Genomic DNA, 14,958 nt, shown 5'->3' on the forward strand with positions numbered 1-14,958 from the left:
TTCCTATTATTATATTAGTATTCAGACATTTAAGCGCTAAAGAATGTACCTCTGAATGTACCATCTGCTGACTGAAGCTAAAATGGAACATTCTGTTAAACAAGTTAATTCTTAGTAACTAAATCTGAAAAATTATTAATAATGTATGGTTAAAAGGAGTAGATCTTTTTATCATGAATTTTTCCTTGACAGTAGAAGTCAGGACTCTCCTTCCAAAAGATAAAGTCGTAAAGATGTGAGGAAGTTGAGAGGTAAATTGTAAGAAACATATTTTAAAACTTACAGAATAATTTTCGCGGAGGAGGCGCGGTGGTTCAGTGGTAGAGCGTTCACCTCCCTTGCTTGGGGTCCCTGGCTCGATCTCAGCTCGCGCCATGTGGACTTTGTGGTGGACAAACACCGTGCTCGTATGTTTTCTCGGGGTTCTCCCGTTTCCTTCCACTCTCTTCATTCCACCATTTCATTCATCATCACCGTCTCCTTTAGCCTAACCGGCATAATCGTGGGAACGTAAAACAAGGATTTCTTTTCATTTTTTTAAATTTTCGCGGAATAAATCCTGACATTAATCAAATTAATTTTTAAAAAAAGATTTATAGGAGATTTTCAGATAAATCTATATATGTAGTTCTTGACCCGAAGAGAACTTTTTCAGAGATGAAAACGCACCGGAAATACTATAATAATTCATCTATTATGTTACTGAAGTGAAATGTATATAATGTTAAAATACTGCAATACTGTAGCTGTTCATAATAATAACATAATTTCAACGCTAAGGATCACTATTATTACAGCGATCAATTTTCATATCTCCCGTAACACTTTCCATAAATGGATATTTTCAATATTTTTCCACGAAGTTCCGGATACAGCCGAAAACCCGTTTTACACTGAAACGTTGACAACATTGATATGAAGGAAATGAAAATTTGGAGGAAAATTGGCCAGGGCTTATGTATTAAAAGTATTCTCAGACATTCTTTTGTTGGTTTAAGCGAACTTCTGCAAACCCTCATTAGCAGACCGGTCTTGGGATCTGAACCGGGAATTCCAGATTTCGCAGCACAATTACTTATTTTCTTATTAACTTAGGATTACTTATTTTCAAAAGCTAAGCCTCTCTAATTGCCTTGCTGGGAACAGGTTAATTTGTCCAATCCACAATTACTTAGGACAAATTGATCCGCTATATTGAGCTTTACGTGATACATCACTTTTGAAACTATTGCAAATCAATCCACGCCATCGGCACCTACTATATGGAGATTTGAGATTATGACGAATGCGTTGACATCTTATTCATCAAATTCCATGAAACAGTTTACGTTTTACGCGGGAATAAAAAAAAGTCTACAAAGTTACACACAAAGCAACGAAAAACTTCTCATTTTTAACTTTGCCGAAGTCTGATAAAAAGTTTAAAAGATCTTCAACTTAGTTGTTCTGGATAACAATGAAAACTTGATTTTACAGTACCTATACCCCATAGTAGGTATTTCAATGTCCATATCGAATAAAATCTTTAGTTTTACAATACACGGATATGCTCTGTAGGCTAAAGGTTATTAATGATGGAACAATGCAATGAGTAAAGACCCATGGACGCTGATATACACCTTTACACTAGGAAACCAGTACTATACGCCAGTTAAGCAGGATTATCTAATACACAGGGGTTAATATGATATTGTCCACCAAAAACTAACATTACTTGGAATCGAACCAAGACTTTTCACATTAGAAGTAAGAGTTCAATTACTGAACCACGATCTCTGTCTATAAAATGCTTAGTTCAAATGCTATAATGTATATTGTGTACGTCGGTAAAAAGACCTTGGGGTAAAGTAAAATATAAAATAACATTAAATATGAATCTTACGAAAACAAGTGACGACAGTTCTGATTGAAATGGCTTGGCACAGAATTAGAACCATCGGAAAGATTTTGTTCTAACCGTAATGAAGCTTTTTTTCCCTGGCAATCATGGAAGATTTGAATCTGCTTTGAAGGCTGTGACGAGGACGGCAGAGACTCAAATTTACATTAGATGAGATAGGCATTTTAATTCATTATTGCCCCTGATTATTCTTTTAGATCTTTTTCCCTCCTATAGAAACAAGCATTTTCTTAAGACAGCATCACCATCTACACTAGTACATATTGTGACCACAATTAACTTTAAAAAAAAAATGCTACACAATGCTGAGAAACCTCCTGAATAAATGCTATTTTAATTTACAGCATTTAATTAAGAACAACTACTATTAAACCCGTAAGTGGAAAAGGCATTTTCTCAATTTTCAAAATATGGTCGGTTGGACTGGAGTTTTGCGTCACTTTCAGCACCGAGGCTATATGAGACCGAACCACCATAACGCGTTCAAATTTCAATCGGAATGGGAATCGAACATGGAACCCAGTGCATCAAAGGTTCGAGTTCAGCCCTTAGACTAGCGGACAAAACGATTTTTAAGTTGATATACGCCTTTATACTAGGAAACCAAAACTACACCCCAGTTAAGCGGGATTATCTAACACACAGGGGTTAATTTCGAGACGGAAAACACATTTCTCTTCATTTCTATGGAAAACACAAGAAACAGCTTATAACTTCTGAAAACCTATTATTATTATTATTATTATTATTATTATTATTATTATTATTATTATTATTATTATTATTATTATTATTATTATTATTATTATTATTATTAAACTCACAGGACAATAGGAATGAATACTGAATTCTGGATTGATAGGGTCTATCTTCTAACGAAAATTATACTATGGCGCTACAATATTATATATCGCTAATGTAATGCTTCGTGAAAAGAAAATTTTGCTACGTCAGTTATTTAATAATAAAAAGTAAATAAAAATGCCTGGTAAACTGCAAAGAACAAGCTTTACAAGCAGCAAAGAACAAGGGATGAAAACGTTACTGTTTCAGTACAAAATTACACAATTTCCGTAAATTAAGAAATGTAAAGAACAAGGGATGAAAACGTTACGGTTTCAGTAGAAAATTACACAATTTCCGTAAATTAAGAAATGTATGTAGTTGATTCAAATTTTGAAATGTGTCAAAAAAAAAAAAAGTACCCTGGCACTTATCTTTCTTACTGCGTTGTTAGAAGCATTTTGTGATACACAAATGCATTAACAGGATTAATTTGAGCTATTCTTGTGTATATTTGCTTGTTTTAACGATATAAATGTGTTTCAATATTCGTTAAAAATAACTCGTGCAATATTCAAAGATGTATCACGAGCAAAAACAATCAGTGTGTCAAATTCATGTTTGATCACTGTAAACTTACCTCCAAATATCGCCGCACTCTTTTACTTCTAGTCCGAAAGAGGGTATTATTACCGTTCATATTTTCACTAATATAAAACTGCCCCATTCATTCTATTATTTGATTAAATACAACGTACACACATCCATTATGCTCACACCTGGACATTTATATCTAAAAAAGCACACAAACACAAACAAATAATCACTATTTCCTTTTCATATGCGCATATGTATAAGTATAGAAAACAAAACACAGTCACTAATACACAGGAGAGAGTACTACTACACCGCGCAATGGACTGTCAAGCACTGATCTATAGCCAGTGGCTTGTTCCCTCCACCACGAAACCGCGCTGCGCTTTCCAAACACGGTAACGCTGCGGTAGCCTCACAGTCAGCAGAGCAGAACAAATCACAGCCTATATCTGGCAACACTGGCTTGGAAGAGTCACTTTTTTAAATCTCATTGTTATTATTCTTTCTCGCTTTCTTTGTGTTCTGCAGAATGCTCTCATTTTTTTTAATTTTTATTTTTTTTAACGCCAGCACAAATTCTCTTACTGTTCAGACGAAAATAATATTCATGTATTAATATATTGAAATATCTTGTACAGTAGAGGTGATGATAACTTCTTATTTCTAAACACCAATAACAATTACTTAGGCAATTTATTTGGCAAATTTAAAAAATAACAGTCTTTAGGATCAAATTTTTACTAGGGGCCGCGGTTGCTCTGTGGTAAAGCGTTAACGTCGTGTGTGCGGTCCCTGGTTCAATCTCAGCTCGCGCCAAGTAAACTTTATGATGGACAATCACTGTGTGTTTTGGTTTTCTCGGGGTTCTCCCGTTTCCTCCCACTTTATTCATTCCACCATTCCATTCATTTCTCATCACCACCGTCTCCTTTAGCTAAGCCGGCATAACCGTGGGAGGTAAAACTGAAAGATCTCATTAAAAAAAAAATATATATTGCCTTACTGGGTTTGTATATATGCAAATAAAAAAAAACGTGAATGGCGGCATAGTGTTACAGTTTCCTTTTTGTGCGAGAAATCCCTGATTCGATCCAAAGCCTCGTGGGTTTGTGGTAGACTACATCATGTTCGTGGATTTTTCAGTGTTCTTATATTTTCTCCTACATTATCATTCCACTACTGAATTCAAATTCATTCACCTTCATTAATCACCCGCCACTTTTTAGCCTAACGTACAAACTTGTGGAACGTGAAAGTAGGAATTTCACGTTATTTTCTATTTATATCAATGGAGAATCTGGCTCCATCATCGAAACAGGTATTCTGCCATTGTTGGCAGGTCACTTGCCGCACCTGAGAAGCTTCTTCAGCCAAACTCCTCTGTTTGCACGTACAATTTTTGTTTTAATATCGTTCATCAACTACTGCTTCTTTCGATCCTCCCTCTTTATCCTGCCACCATACCCTCTAGCACGACTCTCCTGATACAGTTCCTTCTCAACCATGTCCAACCAGTTTTTCTTCCTCTTTTCAATTACATCTAAAATTGTTCTTCCTTCCACCATTTCTAACATCTCTATCGTTTTTCGTTCAGCTAATTCTCCCCCATTCTTCTCTACACCCACATTTCATAAGTCTCCGGTCTTTTATCATTACTTTAGCGTAATATCCACGTTTCTGCCCCACAGATCACAATACTCCACACGAAGCATTTTATGAGTTTTTTTTTTTTTCTCAACTCTTTAGTCAAAGACCTACAAAATACAGGGTGAACCTGAAAGATGTACACAAACTCTGGGACGTAATTCGTGACATGTAATTAAGACAAAAAATCCCCTTGTATATTGTCGAATTCCGCGTCGTGTACGAGTGATAGGGGTGCCAACTTGGAATCGAAACTCGAATCCTGACAATTGGAACGGAACAGAAAGATGTGCACCCCTATCACACGACGCGGAATTCGACAATATGCAAGGGGACTTTTTGTATTCTTTTGATGTCACGAAACACCTCCCGAAGTATGTGCACATCTTTCTATTCCGTTTCCATTGTCAGGATTCGAGTTTCGATTCCAAGTTGGCAACCCTGTCACTCGTACACGACGCGGAATTCAACGACATACAAGAAAACTTATTTTGTCTTCCTTTGATGTCACGAAACACCTCCCGGAGTTTGTGCATATCTTTCAGATTCAGCCTGTATACATTTATTTATATCTCCTAAATGCTTCTTCTGCAATTTTTATTCTTGCTTTTATTTCACATACGCATTTCATGATATTAGTAATAACATACTATACTACAATATAATATCCAGGTATCGAAAGCTAGTCACGTGTTCTCCCTTCCTACTTCTATATTTGACATCGACCGCTTCGTTCCAATCACCATGTCTTTTGTCCCTCTAAGGCTTATTTTCATCCCATATTCGTCACAGCCCTTCCTCAAGTTTTCTAACATATTGTTTATTACTCTTGTTTTTAGATTCCGCAACAAGCTCCATTTCATCTGCAAAACGTATATACTTAAATCATTCTAACTGCGATCGAAATATCTTCATTATGAAAGTCTCTAATGAAAGGAAATGAAATAAGTTTTACGTCCCACGAATATGCTGACTAGGCACTGTCCCACGGTCCTATATTTCATGACCTGAGTGTTGTGTAAAGGACATAAAACACAGAAACTCAAACCCTTCGGATCCTGATCTAAAACACTTTGAAGATTCACATTAAAACAAAAAAGGGTTGGATTTTTATGTGGGGCATTCAGAGCACAAGGGAATCAAATTATTTACTAAAGTTGTTTGAAAACAAGACCAACTTTGTACGCTACGCTTAAATATATGTTAAAAGTTAACATTGTATTTTACATTATAAGAGTTACTAACAATATCTGGACATAAACTTTGAAAGGAGCTTCAGATAAGAGATCACGAAGATTAAATTAAATATGTCAAAAATTATCAAAAAATAAATAAATAAATAAAATAAAAATAAAGTGGACTTGATTCCCTTCTGCACTAAACGCGCGACAGTGATATGGGAAATGACAACACGTTTAGCAGATCCGTTTTAGTTTATATGTAAAACTGTACAGCGTTCCTTATATGCTTAACCCAGTGGCGTATTTACGATTTTGTTTCGAGTGGGAGGGGACTTTACTAACTTTGGTCCTGGAAATGTGAAAATTCTGCAAGATATTTCATTTACTTTAACACAGTAAATAAGATTTCGGAGGAGGCGCTTAAGCCCCCCCCCCTAAATACGCCACTGGCTTAACCATTAACATAAGCTCTATGGTTCAAATTCTCAACAAAGTTACTCCGTATTTCTCCTTGAGTTCGATTACATTGGTTAGTGGATCACACAAGGAAATAAATACGAACCAGAAATAAATTAATCTGTACATCTGAAAACGCATCAGTGAAAACAAGAGCGGAAGCACAATCTAAACATGCAAAGAAGACCTTAAACACTCGCTTAGCATATTAAATAAAAACACAACTAGTGAAACCAGTAAATTTCCATGTTTTAAGATTCATACATGCTCACTGTCAGACTATTGAACAAAAAAAAAATCGTATTCACAACGTTTTAATCAATTAATCTAAATACGGAGAAACTTCAAGAGGAAATTGGTATTTGCTTATATAGAATCTCAATGTTTAAATACACATCCAAGTGAAACGGTAAATAAAATAAAGCTTTTATCATATATCATGACAAGTTGTCTTCGATGATAAAACTCGCTGATATGTAGCGAGTTTATAATATATTTATTTATTTGGTTACGGTATAAAACTTGTATTTTGTATATTTTGCAGAACGTTTGTTAAGACACGTTTGTGGCTTTGTTTCAAAGGCAGTAGCAAGTTGTATAAAATACATACATAACTACTATAAAATAACGTTGATGAACAATGGTAAAAAAAAAAAAAAAGTAAAGTAATGAGTAACAAAACGTACATTAAATAAATAAATAAATCGTGACTGGAAACAGATTATTGGAAGTGGAACATTCAAAACTGACAAAATAGAGCAACTGGATACCTATAAACATTGTTCTTAGAAAGTGACACAAATATAAGTAGGAAGTACGGATTAGAAATGGAATACTAAGCAAGATTGAAAGGAAACATTTGGTCACACATATCGTGTTCGAAAGTATTGAATATGTCCACCTAAACTGTTAAACTCCATTTCTACGGTTGAGAAAAAACAATACTCATGCCTGCATTCAGGGCCAGGACCGTGCCGTGGAAGGGGGCGAGCGGGGCGACGGCCCCAGGCGCCGAAGTAAGGGTCGAAAAATTCGGGAGAAAAAAGGAAAAAATGTAGGAAAAATTGCTTGGTGTATGTATGGGGGTGCCGCCGTATACTCCCGCCCCGAGCGCTGATTTTCCACGGCACGGCCCTGTTCAGGGCCGGCATGTGCACCCCCCCCCCCCTCGTTGTAAATATACACTACCTAAAGTGAGAAGCTAGCAGTAAAAATAGCAACATTTTCAGAAAATTTCTGCTGTCATGTTTCCGTTTGGGCTTAAAACAAAGGGAAGTTTTGCAAAATCGATGGTTTAAGTCAATTTTCTAAAAGTTGAAAGAAAAAAAAAATCGTGGATCCAACCCTGCATGCATTATATATAGGATGCTTCGACTTATTTCCGTTAATTTCTATTTTCAAAAGTTCTCTTAACGTCAACTTAGAAAAATTAGCGTTTTTTTTTTTTTTTTTTTAATTTAAGATTGTATAAACACCCTACCACTTTTAACAAGGTAGTTATACAAAATAACTCATGGTTAGGTTTCTTAAAAACGTGTTGAGAAATAAATGTGCTTTCAATCAAGTATTATTAATGTTATTATTATCAGGGGTTAAAAGTGAGGGGGAATACAGGAGGACGTCGTCCCCCAAGTTTCAATGTCGTCCCTCCACTTCCTTAAAAAAAAAAAAACAATGTGCAAAGATAAGCACGGGGGACAGCGTGACGTCATGCGTCCCCCTACCTTTTCATATTTACTTTTACTCTATTATTATTATTATTATTATTATTATTTTTCTCCACTCCTTATCTGAGCATGTGATATAATAATATACGGGTCACTTTTGTATATTACGTACTTATCTTCTCTGTTTTATCCTTTACTCTGTTTTATCCCTACAGTGGCTCAGTGGTAGAGTGTTCACCTCCGGTGCTTGGGGTCCCTGGTTCGATCCCAGCTCGCGCCGTGTGGACTTTGTGGTGGACAAACACCGTGCTCGTGGGTTTTATCGGGGTTCTTCCGTTTCCTCCCACTTTCTTCATTCCATCATTTGATTTATTTCTCATAATCACCGTCTCCTTTAGCCTAACCGGCATAACCGTTGGACGTAAAACTTAAATATTTCATTTCATTTCTGAGGTTTGCACGAAGTTTCTTACAGTTCTGCATGTGTCCAATATTTTCTTTATGACATTTTATTCAATTGCAGTTGTTTCGAGTGCTTTTTTGAACGTCTTGCGAACCAATATTACTGCTGGTACAATCCCCACACTTTTAGTGTTCCATGTTCTTTTATGTTTTGGACTAGCTGTTTGTACTTTACTATTTTTGATTCTCTCTGTACTTTCTGCAAGTTTTACTAAATAGACCTAAGCTTTATTATTATTATTATTATTGCACCCTCTTGAAGCAGAAGTTTCAAAAGAACTTTTCTTACCGAACACTTATAGAAGATAAGAATGACTATCATATCAAATTTCATCTCATTAGAGCATGAGGTACGAACATACGTGGTGACTACAGTTAGCCGACCAACCAATCGTGTATTAGCAATCTGAAATACATATTTAACAAACCAATTTTTTTGTATTATATATCATATATATAGAAACACGTTCTATTTATTATCTGAATTACCTGTTCTTCGCACGGGCAGAATAAGTTTATGGAAAATATTTCAACCCCTTTCTCTCTTAGGATAAGCCTTTCAGTGAAAGTGTACTGATATAAAAAAAATACTCTAGATGCTCTAGTTTAGGCATAAAATTTGAAACACTCTACCCCTTATGATACGTCTTTTAATCAAAGTAATGCGATAAAAACCCAGTTTGAGGTAGATACTGCGTTTTGAAAATCATATAAAATGGGTCACCTCTTTTCCTGACCCCTAAACTATGAATTCGACACTAACTTCGGTCATTTTGGAAATTTTACTTTTCATCCCTTCTCATCCCCCACGACGATTGGGGCTGCACTTGAGCTTCAAGAGTTTCTGGAGTGTCACTATTCACTTCAGCGACCCCGAAAATTACGGATTCTACACTAATATCGATAGTTGTCGATTATTTTTTCATCTCATCCCTCCCCATCCCCGTGGCAAAACACCGATCATGTGCTCAACGTGGCTTACCAGTATTTTGCAGTACTACTTCAACGTTAAGCCCTTCCACCCGGGGAAAACCTGAAACACTGATCGTTTTATCTTAAACAGCCAGCACGAACTTAGATATGCATCACTCAATATTCCAATATTCTCTTTTATTTTTATTTTATTTTTTTTAAATTGAGATCAACGAATCACCTAGTATGGTGAACTTGTTATTCTGGCTGCAGGAAAATGTACTTTAAAGACTTTTCTTTAAAATTATCATAATCAATCTCATGCAATTTTAAGCAATTCATTCTAGTTTATTAGATCAGTAAAATAAGTCATAAGTCACCTTGTCTTTTCTCAGAAATGTCTATTACATCTCACTGAATTCAGAACATTTAACGATCCTCTGACAAACTTCAAGTTAGTTAACTGGCAGATAAAATTCTTAAAGATTATTATCTGCTATTATCAACCGAATACAGAACACATACGTACACGTCTAACACTTGTCCCTATGTCAAGTTTATTTATCAATAACTTACCAGAAGATTGTAAAAGTGGTTCCCAGTATTTGAACAAGAAAAAAAAATCGGAAGCTCATTAAAGACAATCTATCAGAGGAAGTGGCAAACAAAATTTGTGCAAGATTTTTCCTGGTGAGGTCAACCAAGGTCAATAGATGAGAACAGTCGCTGAATTCAAATGGCATCATATTCTCGACCCACATGTAATTTCTGCTCATTGACATCTTTTAGACAATCCACCAATGCAGACATCCATGGAGTGTCGTCACTGACGTTGCAAAATCCAATCTATATAGACAAGGCTCCAGTGTAACAGCAAGATAAAAATTTTGTCAGAAAAAAAGTACACAATAAGGTACGTTTTTAAAGCAAATGATAATGATTCACTTGTTAGTGTAATAATGTCGTTGAAATACAATCTAACGTAAAAAGAAAGGAAGATGTTTTATATTAAAATAATGGTCAATCATTGATTATTTAAATTTCAACTTTATTCCTTGTGTTACTCGAGATTATACTGTACTTTAACAAGAGGTCCTGGCAATACTTTTGGCATTGCTTCTGCCTAATTTTTCGGATAAAATTTTACAGAATAGGTAACACTTCCAATCAATAACAAAGTAAATATATAGAAATTTGTATTACTCGGTCTGTAAGATTGCAGGAAGGTGTTAGCGCAGAATATAAAATGCACCATAGAAATATTCGAAAAGGAAACATGATAGTTATAGTTGAGCGATTGAAATATTGAAATATCGATATCTGTATTTGATAATGTAATATTTTTCGCTACTCCAATATTTTATTTTTTAATATTTTTCGGTATTTGATAACATATTTCGATATTTCTCGATATTTCGATCTAATATACCGATTCATTATATTTTTCGGTATTCTAATATTTTTCGGTATTTGATAACATATTTCGATATTTCTCGATATTTCGATCTAATATACCGATTTTATTGTTATTGATTTTCGATATCCAAATCCAAATATCGCACAGTTCTAACAATATTGCGACTTTGGTCGTCTCCCAAGTCATAGACGTTTATAGTTAACAACATGATATTTGACTTCTCCCGTTTTCTACTCTATTCTTATTCTACCAATTTGTCCATAATCATTTACTCTCGTTAAACGATCCGTTTGTTTTCTTTAACATAAACTGCATAATCATGGACTAACAATTTCATTTCATTTTAAAATATTTGCAACACTGATATGTGATACATATCGTTACATGAGGACGTCTTTTAGTTGCAACTAACTAACTCTATGGCTTATGGAACTTGGAGGTTCAATGCCTCGTTCACAAAAGCTCTCCACTGACTTCTATTCTTAGCCAACTGGATCCAGTTTCTACTTTGTATTCCTATTTCTGCGAGATCCATCTTTATATTATCCTCCCATCTGCGCCTAGGTCTTCCCAATAGCAGTTTTTCGATTGGTCTTCCAGTTAAAACTTTGAAAGCGTTTCTACTTTCTTCCATCCTAGCTACATGACCTACCCACCTGAGCCTCCTAGACTTGATGACTCTAACAATGTTTGGTAAACCGTATAAATTATGAAGTTCCTCGTTTATGAAGTTTCCGCCATTCCCCATTCCCGTTCCTGTTGGGTCCGAATATTCGTCTCAGTATCTTGTTCTCAAATACTTTCAATCTACGTTCTTCTCTCAGAGTAAGCGAACATGATTCGCAACCATGCAGAACAGGCATGATTATCGTTTTACATATTTTAAGTTTCAAATTCCTCGACAGAATTCGCGACGACTAATATATATATATATATATATATATATATATATATATATATATATATATATATATATATATATATATATATATATATATATATATATATATATACCCATGTAAGTGAAATATGTAATAATCAATTTATGGTAAGTTATTTTAATTCTACAAAAGTCAACTGCTGTTTCTCTCCCTAAGTTTTTGATCGCTTTAGCATCTAGTACAACATACAGTATGTGTATAGATATAATTTGTATTGAAGTTTCAAACATCCTCTCAATTATGTTGTGTACTCGTATTCACCACATACCGTATGCTACACATAATGTTTACAAAAAAAGATTTTATTCTCAAAATAGTGTTTATAATTTGCAAACATATGGACATGCTATGCCACATTTGCATCTTAAATGAGCAAGAACTTGCATATAAAATATGTATAATGTGCACTTGCATATCAAATCTCAACATAAAAATTTAAATATATAGTACGGTACTGTGTATAAAATATTTTTTAACGATAGATTTACTGATGTAACCTTCTTATTGAATGTAATTTTTGAATGTAATGTAATCCTTCTTTTGGATTTGTAATATAATCTGCCAATTGTAGTCTACACATATCAATTTTTGATTGATGTTTTTGAAGTCTTTAAAAAAATTAATTCAATTAGTTTCTAATTCATTTGTATATATATATATATATATATATATATATATATATATATATATATATATATATATATATATATATATATATATATATATATATATATTATATTATTATTATTATTATTATTATTATTATTGGATTTTTCACACACACACTCATAACCTAGCGTACTTCAAACTCTTTAGTACACAGAAGTTTCAAGCTGCATTTCTTTCCCCTCAAAATGCAAGATTTTCATGATTAACCAAAATATTCCTATTACTGGTATGTCAACAAAAGATTTAAGTATTTTTTTAGCTCTAATCAGAGGCGGATCTAGTCTGGGGCTGTGGGGCCTAGGCACCTCCAAATTTTTTGAGTGACAAAAATAATTGACGCTTTTATTTACATATTTTTGAAAGTTTATAGTAATATGAACTCATGATATACTTATCATAATCTGGGTTCTGGTTGTCTTCCTCTCCCCGTTTTTACCTTCTAGATTCGCCTCTGGTTCTAATGATATACTGTATACTAGAAAAATACAGTAATACGCATCATTTCATACGTTTACAATTATTCCAGAAGTTTTAATATATTATCAGGTCTTTTATAAGACATTTTCAATGTATGATTTTACTTACTTTACGCAAACTTAACCGACTTAGTCAAGACAAAGTTTTTTAATTTGTTTTATTTTTTTATTTATTTTTTTAATGAATACACTAACACAGATGTCATATTAATACTTGTGGATTCACACTCTATTATCTCAAAATGGTTGAGAAACAGTCATAAAGCGGATGAAATCTTTCTTAAGATCGTAAATACTTTTGAAACAAATAAAACGAAAAGTAAAAAAAAAAAAGCCTGTTGTCACACACGTTCTAAGAGTAGTTTAGAAATATTTGCATACAGCTATATAGAAATAATAAAGGGAATACTAACAAATTTTTACATAATTATCAAAACTGTTATGTGTTTGTACTGCAACTAACAAATATGCATAGCGCTCTCATGCATAACTAAACAGGAAATAACAGTAACGATGTAGTAAAGTTATGTACTGCATAAATACGGGAGATCTTAGTAACTTTTTCCTAGGTTTCCCAACTTTATATATACATATATATATTATACACATATATCGTGTTGCGTTAACTTGCTGCGCAAGTATCGCCTATTATAATTGATGTGTGAACTGAAAACTTGAAGTTATTTCCTCAACGTCGCAGTGGGAAAAGCTAACATATCCATTCTCCACGAAGGGCAGTAGTGTTATTTTTCTTCACAAGTTGCTTTGACTGTCCCACAGTTCTAAATTTTCTTACTGAACTAATTCTTCTTTTGCTCTCTTATTCGCCTTGTACTGCTCGATAAACTGGTTTTCTTTTAGTTTCTTTTTCCTCTGCTGCAGAAATTCACAAATGTGGCTAAAGTGCAGCTAGTGAAGTTGTTTTGTTTCACTAATGCCTTTGTCTTGTTTGTAAAGAGATAGGTTAAGTCATTCTTTATGTTAGATGATATTACTGGAGATTTCTTTGTATTTGAAAGACTTTAAAAAAAAAAATATGTTGTGTTTAGTCTGTGTTCAGTATAACGGTGAACAGTGGTTTCAGCGTCTATATCAAAATTCAACAATTGAGAACGGCATACTTCGTAATCATTAGAGGTTGACGATGGATACATTCAATGTACTCGATCAAACATATATTATTATTGTTACAATAGTGGGAGGAGGAAAATAGACGGAAGTACTACAATAGTACTTGATCTGACACTGTATCGTTTATTCATCGTTTCTAAATTTACTCATACAATATTATATATTTGATATAGAAATTAAATAGATAATCTCGTAAAATAGTTACAAAAGAAATTCTAAAAAATTACGCTGAAAGTTTCTGTGTTTGATTCTACTGATACACATAACTGATCAGTAGAGTAGAGTATTATACAAAACTGATCACACATTCATGTTGTAGCCACTGTCGCGTTGACAGCAAGCGACTATACGCTAAGCAGCTGGCTTCTAAAATATACAGAACATATTTCTAACCTGGTTTCGAATCTTCAAGAATGTGTGTTTAATTGTGTTCTGTCATTTATCGGGGTTAAATAGACGCATTAGTAAAGAGGATGTTGCAGCTTCCAACTATGTTAGCAATGAAAAGGTTCCTCTCTAGTACCGGTATCGTGGCTAGCGCGCGCCATTCGTGTATGTGGTCCCGGGTTCAATTACTGGTGGGAAAGCATTCGGGCTCCATCTTAAATTGTAATACCATGTCTTATTTAGCCTCGGCACTGAAATGGGACGCAAAACTTCAACAATAACAATGATTATATAAAACTATAGTATGTATTAGAGGGACAACGTAGTCTAGAGGT

At 34.2% G+C, this 14,958-nt stretch overlaps 1 protein-coding gene across 1 annotated transcript in view; it reads right to left on the reverse strand.

The window, feature by feature from the left end:
- Nost (Nostrin) overlaps positions 1 to 14,958 on the reverse strand; it is a 315,536-nt gene that overhangs the window by 144,400 nt on the left and 156,178 nt on the right. The window lies entirely within an intron of this gene.

The sequence above is a fragment of the Thermobia domestica genome, chromosome 13, assembly GCF_964235325.1.
Source record: "Thermobia domestica chromosome 13, izTheDome1.hap1.1, whole genome shotgun sequence".
Lineage (NCBI taxonomy): Eukaryota > Metazoa > Arthropoda > Insecta > Zygentoma > Lepismatidae > Thermobia > Thermobia domestica.